This window comes from Sarcophilus harrisii, chromosome 6, assembly GCF_902635505.1.
Source record: "Sarcophilus harrisii chromosome 6, mSarHar1.11, whole genome shotgun sequence".
In the NCBI taxonomy this organism is placed as follows: Eukaryota; Metazoa; Chordata; class Mammalia; order Dasyuromorphia; family Dasyuridae; genus Sarcophilus; species Sarcophilus harrisii.
The window spans coordinates 109,193,263-109,210,673 of NC_045431.1; the positions used below are offsets into that span (position 1 = coordinate 109,193,263).

The 17,411-nt window shown below is 35.3% G+C and overlaps 1 pseudogene; it reads right to left on the reverse strand.

The window, feature by feature from the left end:
- The window catches only part of LOC111721321, an 80,319-nt pseudogene extending 66,357 nt beyond the window's left edge, over window positions 1-13,962 (reverse strand).
- Window positions 13,963-17,411: the final 3,449 nt, after the last annotated feature.

Sequence of the window (17,411 nt, forward strand, 5' to 3'; positions counted from 1 at the left end):
TTAAGTTTTTACACAGAGTCAATCAGCTAATAAGTGTTTGAGACTAATTTGAACTGGAATCTTGATGATTCCAGCCTAGTGCTTTATCCAATGTGCTGCCTAAGGTATATATATGTGTGTGTGTTTGTGTGTGTGTGTGTGTATACACATAATACAAACATATTATGTACACATACACATGCATATGTGTAGATAGACATATATGTATAAAATATTTAGTTTTTTTAAAATGAATTCAATCTTACATCTGGGATTTTAGTGAGAAGATAGCAAATTTTAGAGTCCTATATTTACAACTAAAATTTGAGTGAGAGATCAGAGCTGGAGAATAATTTTGTACTAAAATGAAGCTGAAATTGAAGGAGAAGATTAGATTACTAAGAAAAAACATAGAAAATGGAAAGTAAGTCAAGGAAAGAACCTTAGGAAACACCTACATTTAAGGGGAGGAAGATTTACCTCATGATACAGAAAAGGCAGGATCCAGGAGAAAGACGATCCTGAATAGCATGAGAAGTTAATTTGAAGATGTAATCACCAGTGTCAAAAGCTGCATACAAGTCAAAAAATGACAAAGTATGATATAAAACCACCGCATATGGGAATTAGAAGATTATTAGTGACTCCCAATAAAACAGTATCTTTCTGTTGTTCATCATGACATGTATGGATTTAAGATGGATTCTTAAAATGTCAATTACATTATTTGCTATCTGGCTAGACATATTTTAACTATAGGCCTAGCCTGACAATACAATTTATGCCAAAGGAAAAACCTCACTATCTTTAGCCAAGAACCTTACAAAACCTTGTGTTCCAAATTTTTCTCCTTCCCTTTCCTCGACCACCTCCCCTAGATAGCAATAAACTTGTGCAATTCTTGCATACATATTTCCACATTTATTTGATCAATAAGGAAAAAATAAGAAAAAAAATCAAGCAAATAATATTATGCTGTGATCCACATTCAGTCCCCAGTCCTCTTTCTGGATGTGTAGATGGCTCTCTCCATCATAAATGTATTAGAATTGACCTGAATTCCCTCATTGTTGAAAAGAGCCACGAATGTCAGAGTTGATTATCACATAATCTTGTTGCTGCTGTGTTCAGTGTTCTCTTGGTTCTACTCACTTTACTTAGCATCAATTAATGTAAGTCCCTCCAGGCCTTTCTGAAATCACCCTGCTGATAATTTCTTATAGAACAATAATATTACATAACATTCATATACCATCACTTATTCAGCCATTCCCCAATTGATGGGCATCCATTCAGTTTCCAGTTCCTTGTCACTGCAAAAAGGACTGTTACAAACATTTTTGCACATGTCATCCTTATTGTTTTGAAAAGATAAGTAGTTCTTAGACTTGATGAGAAAATTTATTTTGCTTGACAATGTACATTTTTATAGGGCTACAAGAGTTTGATCTATTTGTTTTGTTTCAATATAAGTGGGGGGAAATGGGGGAAAATAAATGCATTATTTTTGAAAATAAAATAAATCATCCAGAGAACGAACTGATAAGTAGAATTATATAAAGAATAATTTTATTGATATATACTTATTTGTGTTTAATAGTAGTGATCTTTAAGGCAAGGGGCAGGGAGGAAAGAAAAGAAAAAAATATGATAATTTTTATTGTAGTTTTGAAATGAATAAAAGTTGTGCATAGTGGATCTGTAGTTTCATATACAACCATCTTTTTGTTATATTATGTCATAAAAATGCTTGTTTTATTCCATAAATTATAAATAAAAATAAAATTAAATGCTTGTTTTTTTTTTAAATAAATCATAGTGTTTAAATTAGTGTAGTCCATAAAAGCTAAATTACAAGGAATTTCAGTGAGTGATGGAGACAGGAAGAAAACAAAGATTGATTACTCTCTCTAAAACAGGGGTTCTAAGCCTGGGATCCATTGTGAGAATTACAAAATATATATTTTCATAACTGTCCCAGAACAATCAAGCAAAGCTATTCAATGGATTCATTATTACTAATAATTTCTAATTACTACATAATTTCTAATAATATATATCATTTTCCCCCTTTTTAGTTGATTAATTATTAGCAGGAAAGGAACTATAAGTCTTTTAGCTTCATCCCTTTGATGCTGACATTGTCTGTTGCCTTTTAGTGTTGTCTGTATAATATTGTTATTGTTGTGGTCATTATATGTATTATTTCTGGTTCTGCTTTCTTCACTCTGAAGGATTCATACAAACTGTCTCATGCTTCAATGAAATCATCGTATTAGCTTTTCTATTCAGTACAATAAAATCCTTTATATTTGTATAACACTATTTTTCAGCCATGAAAAATATCATTGGGCACATAATTCAGTCATTGGATGCATAATTTGTTTCCAGCTTTTGTTGCCCCTCCCTTCAAGTGCCCACCAAAGCAATATAAATAAACACAATTTTTTCTCCATTCTGCAGCTCCCTTGAATACTATTACAAATAATGGCTCTATGAATATTTTTGTACAAACTCAGGGTTTTTATTTGTTTCATATTGTAACAGTTGTAATTAGTGACAATTTTTAAGGAGAGGCCTGTACTTTGGCCCTTTTTGATGGATCTATGAATAAAGGGCACACAAAACCACAAAATTTTTATTGGTCCTTTTTACTCCCATGTCCCATGATATGTGTGACTGGTTTGAAGGATTAATAACTAAGCAGCAAGTCAGTTACTAAGTTGACATTAAAGGCAAAGTCAGTTTATACTCTCAATTTTTTTTTTCATCTCTCCTGACCATAAGGCTGGCACTCCAAGCTTTCCAGGAACCACTACTTCTTAGAAGAGATGACTGCTGCCAGGAGAATAAAATCAAGCTTGCTATGGTTTATCAGAAGATTCTTGAGCAATGTTCATATGATATAAAGATTAGGTCAAGATAAAATTGCTGTTCAGCAGTCTCACAAACTATTTCATGTTTTGCATATTTGTTAAAAAATTACTTGGGAATCTTTTATGTTTTAAAATATTTCTTTTGTTTTTGCAAGTGTTAATGTTGAAGAATTACTCATGAAAATGTTTTGAAAAATAAAAAGCTTTAATAAAATCAACCAAAAATAAGATAAAAATAATAAAAATATTTCTTTTGTAGAGAAGAAAGCAACAGTCCATTGAGAATCTTTCCATGAGAGAACTTGTTAATCTTTTTAGAGAACCTAAACATGAGCAAAATCAAAACTTAAAAGGACAACACATTTAATTTTATACCATTTCTATTTTTTCAATATTTCATGTACTCATCCCTTTATCAAGAAAGTCAGAATTTTTGGTGTGGTAGAAAAAATATGGAATTTAGAAAAAGGAAGACCTGAACTGCAACATCTACTAGATGTCTAACTGTAGGAAAATGACTAACACTCTTTGAGTCTCAGTTTTCTAGTATGTAAAATATATAGCAATAACAATATTAATACTTAATTAAGAAGTTTGTTGTAAGGATCAAATGAGTTAATATATGTAGAGTGTTTTATTAACCTTAAAAACTATAATGTTCATTATTTTTAGTTTTTTCCTCTGTTAATTTTAATGATGTTTTCTACATGAAATTTTTCTTTAATAATTAGATCGTGTTAAATCTATAGTTTAATTTGGAGAATAAGACCATTTTTACTATGTTGGTGCAAATGAGCCATAAACATTGAATATCTCTTCAAATATTAAAGCCTTCCTACAGTTCCGTGAGAATTATTTTGTAGTTGTGTTTATATATCTTGTGTGATTGTTGGTAGGTTAATTCCTTGGTATATGATGCATTTAGCTGAAAATTTATCCCTCTGACTCAGCCTCTGTGTTATACAGAAATTCCAGGTATTTTGTGAATTTGTTTGCATTATGCAACTTCAGTTAAGAGGCAAGATGATGGACGAGAGTGCAAATCTTAGAATTAACAAAACCAATTCTAGTCCAGCCTCTTGACAATTTGTGGGCCATAACCTAGAGAAATTGACAACTAGCAAGTTCACTTACACTACACTTACAGTGTTCATACTTAACTTTTTAAGGCCATAAATAACAGATGAATTATTAAGCTGTATAAGTGGCAGTTTCCATGTAAGGACTTCATGATAGCCATGAAATTATAAACCCATATTCAAAATGATTTTTCTTTATTCTCTGAGGTTTTGATATGTAAATTCTAGAACTAATTCTCATTCTTTATTTTCTTTGCTTATTTCTCTATTTAGCATATCTAGTAGTATATCAAATAATTGCCTAGAGAGTAGGGTTCTTAGATTTACCATTGCTCATACTGAGAATATTCCTACTATTTATTAATTGTATATAATGTTAGTTTTTAGTTTTAAATATTTTTAATATTAAGGAGAATTACTTTCATTTCAAAGCATTTTGAGCATAAATGAATACTATTTTGCTAGGCTTTTTCTGAATGTATTGATATAACCATATGTTTTTTATTATTTTCATTATTAATCTCATTAATTTTAAAATGATTTCCCATGCTGACCTGTACTTATGTTGCTTAGATGAATCCAACGTGATTATAGTGACACATAGGCGATAGAAAGCTATTTAAGGTTTTGAAAAATGGAATGACGTAACTAGATGTATACATATTGAAAATTATTCTGTCAGTTTTTGTTTTTAAGAGTTTTAAGGAATTTAAAAATAATAATGAAAATTTCAGTTTTTTAAATGGCCTAAAATATATGCAATGTTTGCTAATTTCCCAAGTTGTGATCTTGTATAATTAAGTTTCTTCTCTACCACTGAAAAACAGCACAGTGATTCAGCCATCATGCAACTGTAAGTGACTGGAGTTTGCAAACAGCATTTGAAGGTAGTAGTCATCTTAGACAATTTCCCCATCTCATTTACAATAAATTATAAGATGTTATAACAAGGCACTCACACCTCTCTAAGTGGAACAGGAAAATGACTTTAGGACAAGCTATGGATTTTGACAACCATATAAAACTATCAAGCTAGATGGAATTTGAGATTTAAACATCTGGTGACAGAGTAGCTAAATCTACTCCTAACAAAGAATTGCTTCCATTGAAGGTGGAAGGGTAGCAAGGACAGTGTCTCAACTTTAGTTTCCTCTTTCTTCCCTGAAATAAGAGGAGGACTTCATGGGCTTTGAAGAGTCCAGAGGAGTCTGGATTTCCCATAAGCATCTTAGCATGGCCCACAGAACAACAGACAGAGATAGTAAAACAGATTGAATTGAGATTTTAAAAATCTACAAAGAGCTTAATTGAAACAGTTACATTATACCTAAAAAGGAATTATCTCAGGGACTTCAGCACAATTATTTCCAGCAGCTGTGCTCTGAAACATATGCACTAATCTTGACCCCACTTCATCCTCTGTTCTGCAAGTACTGATGGGAGAGTGTTGAAGACTTTGGAGGGATATTTGTAATAAATGTTCTTTCTATACCATCTTAGAAAATAGCCCTGTCTGCAAGCTAATTAAGTCTGATTAACTCTTAGATATCACTGATAATCATTGGCAAATACCATTAGAAACTTGTGAGTTACAGTATTAGAAAAGATATACCCAGATATACCTCAGAAATGCTGAATCCTACATCCCTGAATGGGTGTAGCCATGTTCTGGGGACAAGACTTATTGCAAGTAGGAGATGGGGATAGTCACCTCAAAGCATGTGATTAAAAATGATTCCCAAACCCTCATTTTTTTTTTTTTTGGAAAAAATCATTATGCAATTTATAAATTCTGCCTTCCACAATTTTCAATAGAGAGCTGAAAACTGAGAAATATTTTAGAGAATCAGAGATGAAAGTGAGAAAAGTTGTTAGGAACTTGTTATAATAGATCATGCACTCTTATTATCAACACTATCAAACACTAGAAATTAAGCTCATTTAGAGAAATAACTGTTATTTTACTTTTGTGTTTTTATTCTCAGCACATACCACAGTGTCTAAGACATCTAGGCACTGAATAAATGCTTGTCAACTAATTGTTACATATATTTATAAATCATATACATATATTAGGTATTGTGAATGTATGTATATGTATATGCCTTAATTTGAGCCTCTCAACAACCCTACAAACATATCCATATTTCCCCCATCCTCAGAAATACCTGTCTTTACTTTTTCATTCCATATCTTTCCTTCCTTTTATAGATAACTGCCTTGAGAAGGTAATATACAAAGGGTTCCTCAACTTCTTTTCCTCTCACTCCCTATTTAATCCTCCATCAAATATAATTGCACTCTCTGTTGTTATTACCTTTTAACTGACAAATCCAATGACCTTTTTTCACTCTTCATCCTTCTTGAGCTCTCTGCAGTTCTTGCCACTGTTGATTATCTTTTTATCCTCCTCAATTCCCTCCTCCTCCTCCTCTTCTTTCTCCTCCTCCTCCTCTTCCTCCTCCTCTTTCTCTTCTTCCTCCTCCTCTTGCTTCTCCTCCTCCTTTTTCTTTTTCCTCTCCTTCTTCTTTTTCCTTTAGGTTTGGGACATTATTCTGCCCTGGTTCTCCTCCTATCTGACCAAGTTTTCTCAGCCTTTTCTGTTGCATTTTCATCCAGATCATGTCCATTATCACAGAAGCACATTATCACAGGCATCCTGGGCCCTCTTCTCTTCTACTAGTTCTCTTAGTGATCTCATCAGTTCCCATGTATTCACTTACCATCTCTATGTTAATAATTTCTCTCATCTCACATGTGGGCTATTGCATTAGCCTACTGGGTTTAGTCTCCTTGCTACAAGTCTGTCCCTATGCTAGTTCATCCTATGTACATCTATCAAATTATTTTCCTAAATGAAGGTCTGATCATGTCACTTCCATAGTCAATAAATTCCAATGGTTCCCCATCACCTCCAAGATAAAATATAAAATCCAGTTTGGCATTTCACAGCCTCTTATAATTTTTCATAAACATGACTTCCAGTTTTCTTATGCCTTACACAATTCCTCCTTTTAACCCCAAATTCTTTGGTCCTATGACATTTATCTTATTGTTATTCCTCAAATAAGATATTTTTTTCCTGAAGTACTCTCCTTCCTCATTTCTAACTCTTGGCTTTCTGAGCTTCATACAAGCCTCAGCTAAAATCTAATCTTCTACATGAAACCTTTTCTGATCTCTTTAGCAACTTCTCTCTATTGATCATTTCCTATTTATTTTATATTTATTTATTTTATATTTAGCTTGTTATTTAGATCGTGAGCTCTTTGAGAGCAGACACTTCTTTTTGTTTGTTGGTTTGTTTTTTTACCATTCTTTGTATTCCTAGTATCTAGTACAATTCCTGGCACATAATAGGTACTTACTAAATATTAAGACTGAATGACAAACTCATTTTGCAAAAGAGATAACAGAGGATCTAAGATGTTACTCAATGTGCTGGTGGCTAACTAATAGAAGGGTATACAGAATAGCAATGAGACCTGAATTCAAATCCTTTTGTCTGCTAGCTGAACAGCCTTGCTACTTAGTAAAAACAATCAATGTAGGAAGTAGTAACAGAATTTATACCTCCCATAAAGGCAGCAATGGTTATAATATCTGTCTATCAGATTGTGAGACTAAGGCATCCCTAGAGAACCAGAATCAGTCTGTTTCTGAGTAAATACTTGACAATTCCAGGTGAATGCCAATCCTACATTGTCATTACAAAGGTAGCATACCTTTCTTGTCAAAACCATAATTACATGAAATTAGTCTCAAAAACTTCACAGCAAGCATCTTAAATGTCTCCCTGTGAAAACGTCTATGACAGGATAGTTATATCAATTGAATTGGACTCCAGGTAATATTTTAACACAAATTCCCCAATATTTTTATGTAACTGAAAGAAAAGCCTGTCATTATTTGTAATAGTGTACATGACTGGTCAGAAGTAGTTATAAAAATCAGTCTGAGCCAATAAACAAATCTGCCAGATGCTTATCTTCACAACATGCAAAACTATTAAATTCGTGTTTCCTATATCTTGGTTTTTTTTGAGGAAATTTTGAAAATCCATCCCCACCAGGCAGTACCAACTGAGTGCAATTCATCAGAACTGCAATAATCAGAGTGAATATTACAGATTTTTCTACTTAAACTAATCTCTCAGCTGGTTCTTAGAGAATAAGTCTATAAACTCATGAGCTACTATGTAGAAAGGGAAAAGATCCCAAGAAAAGAACATAAAATATAAGATACACAATATATAAGCATAACATTTCTCTCATCTCAATGTAATGGTCAATTATTTTTCTTTTTTTACTGTAGATCTATTCTTATGTTCAAAGTCAGCACAATTTTCTCTTTTGTCACAAAATGGGAATATCATATTCATATGACATGTTCCCATAAAAATGATTTACTCTCTATATCAACCATTATACTAATTAAAAAGCATTTATTAACTACTTACTAAGGTGTCAGGCAATATACAAATAGTTGAGGATCCAGATTTTTAAGAATGAGACCATTCTTGTCCTTTAGGATCTTGCTGGGAGACTCCTTCCTTATATCTTTTAAAGAATTATTTGCCTTCTAAAGAAGATTCACTATGCCCATTTGGCAGTTGGTGCTACAGTGAATGGAACTTTGGGCCCAGATCAGGAGACCTTAGTTCAAATAAGGCCTCAGACACTTACAAGTTACATGACCCTGTTTCCTGAATCTGTTTCCTGAACTGTAAAATGGAGTTAATAATAGTACCTACCTTATAGCATTATTATCAGAATCAAATTAGATAATTTTTCTTAAAGCATTTAGCACACTTCCTAGAACATTAAGTGTTATTCAAATGTTTATTTCTTTCCATTCTCCCTTTGGCAAAGAAAAAGAAGTCTCCCTGTTCAGAAACAGAGGATTATTTACTGTTTTTGTGAAATAGCTTTGAACGTTGCTCAGAAGTGTAGAGTCAGCTAGCTACTACTCAATTCTTTTTTGTCCCTAATGCATGAGTTGCATCCTTCTAGATCCTTGTCTATTTTTTTTTTTTTTTTTGGATGAGGACTTAGTGTCTGATATTTTCTTCAGTGACCATTTTCTCCTTCCAAACTTTTCTCTTTGGAGATTCAATTGGCCACACCCTGTTACAAACTCATGTTTAGCTTAAAAATATGACCCAGAAAGTCCGGATAGTTCTTTTCAACTATTGTATGGATTTTACATCAGGAAAGTTAACAATTTAATCACAGTAACTCAGAGTCTATAGCTGGGGAAATTCCCAACATGCAAACAAAAGTTTGACTTGCTGCCTTAGTTTGAATTTGTGGGTATCTCCTCCTAATTCTTGGACTCTCTTTATGTTAGACAAGGTACGAATTTAGAAAGCATTTATATAAAAGAAGCAAGCCAAGCATATGACAACATCTGCAATTAAACAGAAAGAGGCAAGGGAAGTTAGAGAAAGATGAAACCTTCTGGGAGAAACTTTAGAACTTAATTGTTTTAAACAAAAATAACCAGTAGCCTCAACCTGAGTTCTTATCCTTTGTTCTGAGATGACTAGAGCCTAATCACCCACCTCAATCTTTCCTCCAGTGTTGCAATTCTGCCCTCCATTCAATTTTTCCTTTGTTTTTTTCCTATTTGCTGTCAAGCTTGTACCACCAATGCTTTCCAAATTTGGCTTGCTAAGTCCCTGTTGGAGTGGGGGGTGATTTTTTGCCTATTGCTTTTTACTCAATCTGCTATCTTGTATTTTGGTATATTTTTAAAAAATAGCCAGATGTGATTTAAGTTCCCCTTCAAAGACTGAAATAATTCACATCTCTCTCAGTCATGTGGAGGATGCTCTCTCTCCCCCAGTAGGGTTAAGTGGTTTGTCTAGGTGGACCAGAATTAAGTGGCTGTATTGAGGTTTAAAAGGGACTGCCGAAGATTGATGGTTCCAGACTGTTGTCACGAGGTGTCTCAAAAGAATTTGCAGTGTTGAAACTATCTTTAAGTCAAGGGACAAAGTTTATTATAATCATAACACCAATTGAAGCAAGCTAAATGCCAAAAAAGTTTTAGTAAAGAATCAAGAACAAGAAGACAGATTTGAAGGAAAAGACAGAAGATTGTAATGTCAGAGAAACTACGGCAGGATAGAGATTAGAGAGTTATGCTACAGTCTCCTTGAATTGTCCTACCTCAGTTGTTCTACCCCAGTTCCCCTGGTTGCAACACCATCCCTTCCTCCTAATCATCAGGATGTTTGATAAGGAGAAAGATCTTCTGTTTTAGACATCATGACCCCAGACCTTCCCTACTTATCAGAATGTCCAGTGCCTCCCTTATTCTGATATTGTTCTTTGTGATGACCGCATATTTAAAATCAGCCGGAGTCAAGAATTCAGGTTAGGGGAAAATCTTAGATCTTTATTCTTAGTAAAGGTGAAGGGGGAACTGAGGTGAAGGGGGATCGGAGGTGAAGGGGGATTGCTATAGCAATGTGAGCAGCTGTGACAAGAAGCCAGCCAGCAGTCTCTCCCAGCCTCTCTTCCTACCCCTCTGCCTCCACCCACCAAAATCATCATTTCCTATACAGCACATCAGGACTTGCACAAAGAGTGGGCGAGGGCCATTCTTTCTCCAAGCATATATACTAATAGAATGTGGTCCAATTAGTATTTAGCCTCACGTGCTTGGGACCTCAGTGCATCAACTCGAGCTTCAGCCCATTACAATTCTTCTATCATCCCAACTTATCAGAATGTCCAGGTGCCTCCTCCATTTTGTCATTGCTCTACTTAATCATCAAAACCCTATAAAGAATCTCTAGAATCCCACATTCAAGACTGGGTACTTGGAGACGAGAGTCCAATCCAGTCAATTAATTAAGCTCTCCAATAAATAAAAAATTATAACTACCTACTCTCTATTCTACCTCAGTTTCTCCGGCATTACAACATCTGTTCTTCATGCCATTCATGGCCCAGAGATAGAACTGAGAAGTGGTCTGTTCACTATTGTCTCAGGAACTTGGTTATCACTGACCAGCAGATTATCTGACAGTCAGCAATGTTTGTAGGACTATTCTAAGGCCAAAAGACTTTAGAATCATTGACAAACAGATTGTTAAAATAATAGTACTCTAAGGTCAGGGGATTTTAGGATTACTGCTATGTTTCCCTTAGAAGCTATACCCGCTTCAGTTTGACATAGCTAGAAAGTGTCAAATATCTGAGGTTGGATTTAAAACCCAAGTTCCCCTGACTTCAGAGCTGGTGCTTTATCCCCTGTACCACCTAGATCCCCATTCCCTCCCTTAATTTACAAATTCCAAAATGCTAGTTAGTTCACAAACCTCTCTAACATGAGACAGGCTAACAGTGAGTGAGGGGCAGGGCCATTGGAAATTAAGCAATAAAATTTTTCTCAGTAACACTTTTTATACACTTTATATACAATATATTTGTATATACAACTTGTATATACAATATACAATTTATTTGGAATTTCAGAAGAATTCTGAATGGACCAGAAATCAGAGTTCCTACCCGTCATAGGAAGGATGTGCAGAAACGTCTCTTCCTGGCTTAGGTCGGCTAGTCCTTGAGGAATCTTACCTGTCATTGGCTAACCAGATCTTGATGTTTGTCAAAAATTTCTATTGCTTATATGAGCATCAAGGGGGTCATCACCAGTCTCTAAGGCGGTGATAGTGTACATGAATGGGTTTGGCCAGCGCACTATCTACTTGGGACAAAAGCAAAAGAAGCCCTTTGAACTTCTGAAGTACTAATTAATGAATTGTAAAGCTTAAAAAATAATCCCCAAAACTGAGTCTGCCAGGGCAATTTTAACAAAATAAGGGATTCTAAAGCTAAAGCATTCAAATTCAATCTGAACTAATGAGATAGGGGGTGGGGCAGAAGTGCCTAAGGCAAAGTGAATAGGGATTCCCATTATTTCAGGTATTTTGAAAACTACCAGTTTTCCAAATATTCTATCTCTTCCTCCCTTTTTTTCCTCACAGAAAGGAATTATCAAATCACGTTCCCTGAAGACACACAGATAAAGGAGAAAAAAAGAGTCTAGTGAGAAGTTGGGCTTAAAATCACTTAGCCAAATGGAGATAAGTTAAAAAGTCCTTGAAGCTCATTTTTAGTGATTAGAGTCTAATGAATATATATGAGATATATGAGCATGCTCTCTGGAAGGAGTTTGGGGCTTGGTCAAGTTCCCCCTTGCTCCAACATGACATCAACGATGGGAACCCTGGCTATCCCTGCATGTGGCCGGTAGCACCAATGAATTTATTTTTGCTATGGGAGGGGCTTCTCCTTCACTCTAACTCTAGCTCTCTGGTCTCTCTGACCCTTCCCCCCCATAGAGTGGGTATTGCAGGGGAATTTAAGACCTGTCTTGAGAACTCTTCTCTGTCTCTCCAGCTTGGTGACCTGTCATTTAAATGCTCGTTTATTATTCCCTCCTATCCTGTTCCCTTATTGGGGTATGATTTAATGGTAAAATTGGGGACCCAATTCTCTTTTCTCTGATCTCCAGATGGTCTTTTTGTACTATCAAAGCTCTCCCATATTTCCTCTGAAATCTGAGAGAAGATAGATTTCTCTGCTCCAGCCTCAGACAGGATTGAGAGATTTCTTAAACATAGAAGAGATTTGGAGCCGCTTAACAGCAGTCTAATCTTGGTCTGCAGTCCTGACACACAGAGCCATGCCTTGGGCGATCCCAGATTGGTCCTCTTTTTCTTAAGGGAACTGGAGCTGCTTGGAAGCAGTCTTATCCCATATGTGGATGGCATTTTAATCTGCAGTACCACCAGAGAGGAGTCCCTAAGTGCAGCCATGAAAACCCTAAATTTTCTAGTTTCCAGGGGTTTACAGGGTCTCCTTACTCAAAGCCCATATTGCCTGCCAGTCTGGCTAATATTTGGGCCACAATTTCACCCCCCACTTCTGGCTCTCTGAGGATAGAAAACAGACTATTTTAAGCCTTCCAGACCCTGCCTCACAGAAGCAGCTGTGTGCTTCCCTAGGATGGCCCTCCTACCTTAGAGCCCTTTTAATTGAAGAGGCCTCAAAACTAACTTTGGGACAGTCATTAGAGGTTTTAACCCCCAGATTCAGAACATTTTAGAAACCAAAGGGCATCAGTGACTTGGTGGGAGGCTTAATATCTATTAAGGTATATATATATATATATATGGTCTATATCAGGGTCTCCTACCTGACCTGACTCTCCAAGTATCCCACACCCTTAACCCTGCCACCCTGCTCCCTGACACTACCCAGTGGGGAGACATCATTCATAACTTTCTTGAAAATGAGGAAAGGCAGATTATTCTGTTGGGACTCCCAATGGCACCCTAGAAGCTAAGCCCCTGTCCCGTGGGAGTTCTCCCAACAAGGCTGAACTCATTGCCTTAAACAGAGCTTTGGAACTGGGGAAGGGAATGAGAGTGAACATTTATACTGACTCCAAATATAGTTTTCTCTGTAAAGTTCTCCATTCTACTTCAATTCCTGTTAAGAGGAATGCCTCTGATTGGGACCCTCCCCCACTTGTAATTCTCTCCACCCTGTCTAATCCCTTGCAAGCACTATAGGTCTTGTACTCTAGGCTACTTAAGTGCTCCCTTCACTGTATACAAAGCCAGCACCTCAAACACAGCCCCCACCCCTTCAAGGAGACAACAACATGGATTTTGAGGAAATGTTCTTTGGTATTTAAAGAAAAGTATAGCAATACTAGTCCTCTGGGTGGGATACTCAGAACATGAGAACATCCTTTCCAACCTGATTGCCACAATCAATCACCTGGTCAATTAACCTGCTTTCAATTTTGTTAACACTTTTACTAATTGGGTAAAAGTTTTTCCCTACAAGACTGAGAAGGCTCTGAAGGCATCAAGGCACTATCATTATTATTTTTTTAAGACTGAGTCTTCTAGTCTCTTCCTGGTTGGAAGTACAGGGGCTACTCTGGGGCTCAGTGACACACATACCCACATGAGAGTTTTTGGCTTCATTTTCTGACATGGTCCAGTATGGTTCTCCTCAGCCAATCTGGAGGCTCCCATTTCCTGGGACCTCAACTATATTGATATTAATTATTTTTTTGTGGGAGATATTCTTTTCTTTTTATTAAAGCTTTTTTTTATTTTCAAAACATATGCATAGATAATTTTTCAACCCTGACCCTTGCAAAATCTTGTGTTCCAAATTTTTCCCTCCTTCCCCCAACCCTTCCCCTACATGGCAAGTAACCCAATATATGTTAAAACATGTTAAAATATATGTTAAATGCAATATATGTATACATAGTTATACCATTTTCTTGCTGCACAAAAAAAATCATATCAAAAAGGAAAAAACATGAGAAAGAAAGCAAAATGCAAGCAAAAAGATTGTGTTAAAAATGTAATGCAGACATCGCATTGGCTTAACCCAGTGCAAGTCAGAACTCCCAGGGTTAAGATGACAAGGGAGCCTTGAAACTCTAAAATTCCATGAAGGACAGATTCTCCTTAAATCCTGCCTCTGTAAAGACCCCATCCTAGGATAAACAGCTTCATTCTGTTATCTAGGTGGGGCTAGCTGAGTTCAGAGTTGGAGATTCTAACTCCATTGAATTGGAGAAATACCCATTCAATTCTAAGATTTTCTATTCAATTCCAGCTCAAACCCATCAGCCCTCATCAGGAGCAGGCCTCCTTGTAGGCAAGGCTTCTATTATAAAAGAGCCCATTTTAAACTCACACATTTGTAGAGGACCTAACATGCCATGCTATGCCAAGGAAACCTTTGCCTGCTGAAATAATATTCTCTTTCAGCATTACCTTCTCTTTATCTCCCTCACCTATTTCCCTGACGAGACTTTATATCTTTCTCTCTGGACTTCTTTACTAGAAACTTTACTTCTCTATTGGGGCCTTGCCTCTAAGGAATTCAGCTGTTCTATTCATGCACAGCAAAGGGTGACTTCCAAATGCCAATAATTTTTTTTATTATGCCTTTTTATTTACAAGATATGTGCATGGGTAATTTTTCAGCATTGACCCTTGCAAAACCTTCTGTTCCAATTTTTCCCCTCCTTTTCCCCACCCCCTCCCCCAGATGGGAGGTAGACCAATACATATTAAATATGTAAACGCATATGTTAAATAGAATATATGTATACATATCCATATAGTTATTTTGCTGCACAAGAAAAATTGGACTTAGAAATAAGGTTAAAAATAACCTGAGAAGGAAATCAAAAATGCAATCGAACAAATACAGAGGGATTGGAAAGGCTATGTTGTGGTTCACACTCATTTCCCAAAGTTCTTTCACTGGGTGTAGCTGGTTCTCTTCATTATTGAACAAATGGAACTAATTTGGTTCATCTCATTGTTGAAGAAAGCCATATCCATCAGAATTGATCATCATATAGTATTGTTGCTGTGTACAATGATCTCCAGGTCTTGCTCATTTCACTCAGCATCAGTTCGTGTAAATCTCTCCAGGCCTTTCTGAAATCATGCTGCTGGTCATTTCTTACAGAACAATAATATTCTATAACATTTATATACCAAAATTTATTCAGCCATTCTCCAATTGATGGGTATCCATTCATTTCCAATTTCTAGCCACTACAAAAAGGGCTGCCACAAACATTTTGGAACATACAGGTCCCTTTCCCTTCTTTAAGATATCTTTGGATTTGTTCTCCAATTAGAAATAAAATTACTTAATCTTGTATTATGGTTTACATCCTGCTGTATTCTTTTAATGCACAAAAATCTGTCTCCTTGTATTTCGGGTCCACTGTCAAGCTGAGGAGACCTGAGCCTGATTTGTTATGCAATTAGCTTGTATTGCTTAATAAATCTATAAACTCAGAAGCTTGGAAAAAAAAAAAGATCTCTTTGGGATATAAGCCCACTAGTAACACTGTCTGATCAAAGGGTAAGCGCATTTTGATAACTTTTTTTTTTTTATCATAGTTCCAAATCACTATCCAGAATGGCTGGATGTATTCAAAATTCTACCAACAATGTATCAGTGTCCCATTTTTCCCATATCCCCTCCAACATTCAACATTATCTTTTCCTGTCATCCTAGCCAATCTGAGAGATGTGTAATGGTATCTCAAAGTTATCTTAATTTGCATTTCTCTGATCAGTAGTTTTTTGGGACACCCTTTCATATGAGTAGAAATAGTTTCAATTTCATCATCTGAAAATTGTCTGTTCATATCCTTTGACCATTTATCAGTTGGAGACTGGATGTCTTATAAATTAGAGTCAATTCTCTATATATTTTGGAAATGAGGCCTTTATCAGAACGTTTGACTATAAAAAAATGTTTTCCCAATTTATTGTATTCCTTCTAATCTTGTCTGCATTAGTTTTGTTTGTACAAAAGCTTTTTTTCTTATAGCTTTTTATTTACAAAATATATGCATGGGTAATTTTGTACTAAAGCTTTTTAATTTGATATAATCAAAATTTTCTATTTTGTGGTTAATAATGATCTCTAGTTCTTCTTTGGTCACAAATTCTTTCCTCCTCTACAAGTCTGAGAGGTAAACTACACTATGTTCTTCTAATTTATTTATAATATAATTCATTGTGCCTAGATCATGAACTCATTTTGACCTTATCTTGGTATACGGTGTTAAGTGTGGATCAATACCGAGTTTCTGCCATACTAATTTCCAGTTTTCCCAGCAGTTTTTGTCAAACAGTGAATTCTTGTCCCAAAAGCTGGGGTCTTTGGTTTTGTCAAACACTAGATTATTAAAGTTATTGACTATTTTGTCTTGTGAACCTAACCTATTCCACTGATCAACTACTCTATTTATTAGCCAATACCAAATGGTTTTGGCAACCACTGCTTTATAATATAGATTTAGATCTGGTACAGCAAGGCCACCTTCATTTGATTTTTTTTTTTTTCATTAGTTCTCTTGAAAATCTTGACCTTTTGTTCTTCCAGGTGAATTTTATTATTATTTTTTCTAGGTCATTAAAATAGTTTCTTGGGAGTCTGATTGGTATAGCACTAAATAAATAAATTAAATAAATTAATTTAGGTAGTATTGTTATTTTTATTATATTTGCTTGTCCTATCCAAGAGCACTTAATATTTTTCCAAATGGTTAGATCTGACTTTATTTGTGTGGAAAGTGTTTTGTAGTTTTGCTCATACAGTTCCTGACTTTCCCTTGGCAGATAGATTCCCAAATATTTTATACTATCCACAGTTACTTTAAATGGAATTTCTCTTTGTATCTAACTGCTGGATTTTGTTAGTGATATATAAGAATGCTGAAGATTTATGTGGGTTTATTTTGTAACCTGCAGCTTTCTTAAAATTGTGGATTTCTAATAGCTTTTTAGTAAAATCTCTGGAGTTTTCTAAGTATACCATCATATGTGCAAAGAGTGATAATTTGGTTTCCTCATGACTTACTCTAATTCCTTTAATCTTTTTCTCAACTC